Source organism: Macrosteles quadrilineatus, unplaced genomic scaffold (genome assembly GCF_028750875.1).
Source record: "Macrosteles quadrilineatus isolate MER2022 unplaced genomic scaffold, UCM_ALF_1.0 Scaffold_8__2_contigs__length_117827958, whole genome shotgun sequence".
Lineage (NCBI taxonomy): Eukaryota > Metazoa > Arthropoda > Insecta > Hemiptera > Cicadellidae > Macrosteles > Macrosteles quadrilineatus.
Window position 1 is genome coordinate 117,172,856 of NW_026542601.1, and position 6,473 is coordinate 117,179,328.

Here is a 6,473-nt window from a genome sequence, read left to right on the forward strand (position 1 = left end):
AAATTAAACTATCATAACCTAACCGAACTAACCAAACTTGCTGATAATGAAATAATATAACAAATGATTAAAAATGAAAAAATAATTCTGTTTACCTATTAAATAAAACTAGAAATCGCTAAATTAAAATTTTATAATGACTTATAATAAAATTAAACTGTCATAACCGAACCAAACCAACCAAACTTGCTGATAATGAAAAAATCTTGGACAAAAAGTTAGTGCTACCAGCGGGATTCGAACCTGGGACCTTCAGCATATCAGCCCGGCACGCTGACCACTAGACCACCGAGGCCCATGGCCACTAACCGTTTTGTTACGGTAATGGCATTCCTTCAGCTAATAAGAAGTCCACAGCTGTCATCGTAGCCTCTTCTATACCTCCCCTGAGTAAATACCACCACTGAGCTATAACCAGTGATAGGAACAGGAACGTAGGGTGGGTGGATTTCCACCATGATAGGAAGGAGCAGCCAATCTTATAAAATAACCACCTTGTTTACGTTTAACCATTGATTTTACCATAGCATATTGTATCAATGGTTCTTAGTAATAACAATGTTAATAGGATATTTTACTAAAAAAAGGAGGATTATTTATGCTTGGAGGATATCTTAAAAAAGAGTGCATTATTATTATTATAAGCAGGTGTATTATTATTAAAAAAGTTGGATAATTTGAGTTGGGTAATTATTATGCAGAGCCGGGAGAGCTCTGCCCCCACGGCCGCCTTTAACTTGACTCCAGGCCGCGGCCTTCGAAGTGACAACGTCGTAACTGTGCTCTCTGGTCGCAACGCAAGTAGGGTTGTAACAGCTGTTTTGTTTGGAAGCATCTAATGGTATTTGTATATTACGAAAACTTGGTTACCGGACTATGAAAATATTGAGTGTCTGCTCCACGGGTAATTCCTACAGATCTCTCCAAGTAAGGTGTGGAAAGCCATGGTGAAGCTTATGTTCCTAATGTGGTGTTTGTAATGAATGTACACCCTTAGAGATCATTGCGGTCCTGAAAGGTGTGGGGGGGGGGGTGCAATGGTAACCATTCCCCCCTTTACTATGCTCAGATAGAATCTATCAACATAGGGCCTAAGTATATTTTTAAACAGGTTTTAAAGATAAATTGTGACTTTGGACACCAAAATCCATTATTTTAAGGCAACCTAATGGAGGAGAGCCTTTTTCCAACACTTCTAGAGCAAGATCTAACTTTGGCTTTCCTGAAGAGTATTACTTCTGGAGTGATCATGCAGGAAGGAAACCCTATTTGATCCCTTTTAATATCTAAATCCAAACAGTGCCCCTCAGGGAAATCCACCCACTATTTCTCGTCACATATTTTCCTTAAACAGAGAAGTATCGAGAACTACTTACAACAAGAGTATGCAGTGGCGGATCTAGAACAGTGACAAGGGGGGGGCGAACCGGGGGGTCTGGGGGGTGTGGAATACCCCCCAGAGAAAGCGGGGGGTTCGGGGGTCCCCCCCGAAAAAATTTTGTGATATAAGTGTCCAAAATGACGGCTTTTAGACCATTTCTTTGTCCAAAGTTTAGTAAACAAATATTCAAATAGCCATTCAACTTTCCTTGAGAACGGCAGTTTAAAACAACCATCAACTTGTTTTCCTAATATTATTTTCATGATTATTTAATGGAATAATTTTATAACGTGAAGTACAACGCAAACACTTGCACTAACTTTAAAATTCTTGTCACTACGAGTACTACGACAACGGACAACGGTAATATTTCGCGGGTAAAAAGAGCGGGAGTCAAGCCGTCAGGCAGTAGGAGTAGAGAGGGCGTGACGTACTGGCTGCGGGGTGTGGGGGGAGAGGTTGGCCAGGGCCAGTGCAGCCAACTGTCAGGCGTTGCGATTGCGAAAGTGGAATCCCTACTCTCATTATTTACCATTCTGAATTCATAGCTTCAGTTACCTTAAACGTAGTTTTGTAAACAATCCTCTACTTGTAATCCCCTAAATAGATGACGAGGAATTTAGTGTGACATAGACAAATTATTATACGCAATGTGTATATTGTACCGTTGTAAAAAAAAAAAAAAAACCCCGAGGGGGGGCGACCGCCCCCTTCGCCCCCCCCCTGGATCCGCCACTGAGAGTATGTCACTTACCTTCAGTGAACAATGTGCGAAAGGTGTGGGTGAATCAAAAATCAAACCTTGAGATTCAAAATCAAATATAATGGAATAGGCCTACACATATTTTCCTCCAAAATAATACACAACTGGTTTAAGGGTACAGTTGAAGTGAATAAAGCTACTAAATTTACAATACACTGTAAATAAGTTGATTTTAGATCAACAATCTATTAAAAGAATTTGTTGGATTTTTGTATTCAGCAAATCGACCCCTAAATATTTATTTTTTATAGGCATATTGGGTATCAATTTAAAGGTGTCTTATCCTCTAGACTAGATGTGCCTTTTTCGGGTTTAGATCCCGTGAAAGCCCTTCGACCTATAGGCTTTTAAAATGTCAGAGTTTGTACTGAATTCTGTGTTGTCAATCATTATTATCTATAAGTATAAAAGAGGATGTTTATATATATATATATATATATATACTAGAGGTTCTACCCACGAATTCATGGGTAAACAGAAGCCTAAATTAATTTAATCAACTTTGACCTTCCCTATTTCATTTAAAGGGCCCAAGTTCGAGAAATTGTCATCTGAAAGGATGTTAAAGGCAGTGGAACCTTCATACCTTACGTCTAAGGTGGCCGAGGTGGGTACGGTTGTATCTGAACTCGCCGCTCTCTTTCACGACGTCTTTAATACTTTACTTAAATACTTTTCAATGAATTGGCGACCTGTTAAAGATCGGTGATAACCTCTTGGAACGAACAACATACATGGTTTGTTAATCTCATATTCATCGTGTTTCGAACACCTTTAATCACTCACTTGAATCAAACAGCTAGAAATAGTTTCACTGTCCATTCACCGTACCTCCTTTAAGAACATAAAAGTAAATAAAAAAATAAGTAAACAAAAATGTAAACAAACAAACTATATTGCCAATTGCATTGGCCAGCTGTTGTTCACTAAATTAATCGAATAATGTTAACTTCCAAAACATGCAAGGCGTAGCCCTTTGGAAATCAGCCTGTGGGGCAGAGCCCTTAGGGAATTCGTCCATATCAATACTTTTCAGCAAATCTACACACTCTAAGCTTCATTTTGATATGCCATATGCCTATATTTTTATATTGTAAATGGCCTTAAGCGTTTACATAAAATTTGATTGTATCACTTTAATAATATAATAGACTAGCTGTGTTCTACGCACGGGGATCTTATTGTAGTCAGCTATTGAAACCTTTTTTATTAAGAACAGATTTTGGTTTGCATATTTTCAGATATGCTGGCAAAACTATTATATATAAACCTTCGCAAATACAGTATCTGACAGTTTCAAGCAAAAACAAATGCTTCGAAATTAAATGTAACCTGGGTCGTGTTGGTCCATATGTTAAATCCAATGATTAAACTAAAAAATGCTTTATAGATCTTTGAGGCATAGCCCTAATGTAGGCCTATAATTGAAAGTTACCTTCCACAATGGTTAAAAGTATTTAAAGTACTACCTCAACCTCCCAATTTAACACTTTATTCGTGTTGACAATTTTCATTATAAAGGTACTTTTGTCCTTTTCGTGAAACACAGAGAAATAAGGACATTAATGCTTTACTAACAGACATACACACAAAAATACAGAACTTAATTAGGGGATTTGCTACGCGTTAAGCATAACAAAGTACTTGCAAAATTAGTATCTGAAATATTATGTTAATGTCATCAAATTTCATCATAACAATGTATATTTGCTTGGACCGATGATGGCCCGAAATGACGGCTTACTATATGAAATGAAGTACTATAGACGATTAGTAATTTATAGTAAATATTACCAAAATAGGCCACGAACTATTGATACATAAACAACGTAAAGCGTTTAAACAATTCATTATGGTTTGCTGAATAAATGTTTTACTAAAATGCGTTATCGTTTTCTTAGCATAAACTAACATTTTGGAATCAAGAAAGAAAAAGCCAAAATTGTACAGTTAAGACATCAATCAAATTGGAGTGTAGGAGCGCTGGCGACCCGGCTTATCGAACTCGTAAATTAAGGGGTCATTAGAGTGTCGAGGCGAGTGGAGAAGACTACCCGACATAAGCCTATTCTCCCCAACAGTACTATACCGGGTATTTCGCTGGGAGAAAGGGGTGGTCGAGTAAAGAGGGGTGGAAGAAGGAGAGAGAGGGTGAATGTGAGCTGTGGCGAGAGGAGAAGAACACGAGAGCGTGGCCGTGTGTTGTATGCACTACAAGTAGATGCAAAGTAGTTTCTAAACAGAAAACAGAGCTTCCAAGAAAGTATCTATTGATTGGCGTTTGAAAGTTAATAATAATGCTAAAATTATAGATCTTTTTTTTGTTATATAATTTTAAAAATATATGTGTAGCCTATGAAGCGTATATATACAAAAATATTCTTACCTACAGTTGGATTTTTTAGCTAGAAGCAGTTAAGGTGTGGTGGAATATCTTTGAAGATGAACCTATTTAGCTGTAGTACGATAATGTGTTTATATGTGTCAAATTTTGAGGTTAAATCAAAACAAACAAACTGGCATGTTGGCAATTAATAATTAAGCATTTAGAGGCCGTTTTGTATTACTTACGAAAGAATTGCCATTTAAGATCAAATGAAATGATTTAGTATATTTCATTGTTTAATTTATGCTTGCTTCCTTGGCCTATTGTATAATGTTATCCTGTTTGTATGAGGTGAACTTATTTGATTAGTGATTGCATTAATGAATTATCAGCAATACAATTAGCTGTTAATTATAATTTGAATGGGTCAAAACGTGAGTCTATAAAGGTTCATCTCGTCATCTCTAGAGTATTTAATTCTGATCTCTAGCATGAAACCCAAAAGGCGAGTCTATGTTTAGATGTTAAGATATTTCAAAACTAGACGTAAATCATAATTACTGTATGTCCCAACGGTTATTTTATGTGTATCCCAGTCACAGCAACCATATTATTCTATTAATATAATGATCGAAATTAATAAACTTATGCTAGAAGATTCAATATTTTAATACTAACTCATATAATTAACTATTATCAAAGCAACCATCACCTATAATTTGGCGGAAATAATTAAGTATCAACTTATTCATTAGCTGATTTGGAATTAGGAATCACGTCTCTATTTCACAGTAGGCCTTAATATTCTATACTGTATATTGCCAAGTAGTTATATAAAAGTAGGCTAGAGTAAGTTTAATAGTTATTTGTGCAACTAGTGAGAAAAGTGAGCAATTGACTCACTCGAGAGAAATCCTTACTCACGAGCCGTAGGCGAGTGAGGAATGGTTTCTCGAGTGAGGCAATTGTACTTTGAACTCGAGTTGCACATTATACTTTTCCTACAGTTACCATAAAACAAATAAATTTGTGAAGAAAGATAACCTATTTTTACATAGAAGTGAACTTTTAATATAATATTTCATGTGACGTGACAAATACAACAGTACAACAGCTGACCAGCTGATTTACAGCCAGTGCTGCCAACGTATTTCGCGCGCATACGACGTTGCCTGCATGTTACGCGCTCACTATTTCGTGCCTTCACGTTGCAAATCTGGAGTGAGACAAAGTAATTAGAGTGAGACAATGTTAACATTGTCTCACTGATGAGCGAATTGGCCACTTTGCTTTCTCAAATAAGTGAGAGAACATATACATTGTTAGGTAACTGTAGGAAAAGTATATTTAACTATTTAATTGTCAATTCCAAGAATTATTGTGTCAGTTTGTTTGTTTTTATTTAACCTCAAAATTTGACAGGTCTGAACACATGATCACACTACTGCCAAATAGGTTCATCTTCAAAGATATTCCACCACACCTTAACTGCTTCTAGCTAAAAAAATCCAACTGTACTTGTTATAGGACTTTAAAAGAACCTGGGCAGCATTAGTACATTGGCAATCGAAACATCATTATATACCGTACTGATATTATAAAGCTGTAAGTGTGTGTGTTCGTTATTTGTTTAGGACTCAATCAAGAAATGACTCGAATTGGGTTTGAAATTTCGCATGATGATAGATCATTTTATAGGCTTATTATTATTCCTATTTGTGTAACTAGTGGGCGAAGTGGCGCATTGTTGCACACGAGAGAAATGTTTACGCGTGTTCCGTGGGCGAGTGTTGAAAGTTTATCGAGTGCGGCAGAGGTAGTTTGCACTCGTGTTACACATTATATTTTCCCTACAAATCATATAAATAGTTAGTCCTTCAAACATTTTTTTTAGGTTAAGTTAAATCCAAACATCGAACGAAATGGGAAACACTGCACCTTCTGATCGTAGTCGTAAGGCTGTGGTTTCCTAGACGCGTAATAGATGTGCCGCAGGGCTTTTG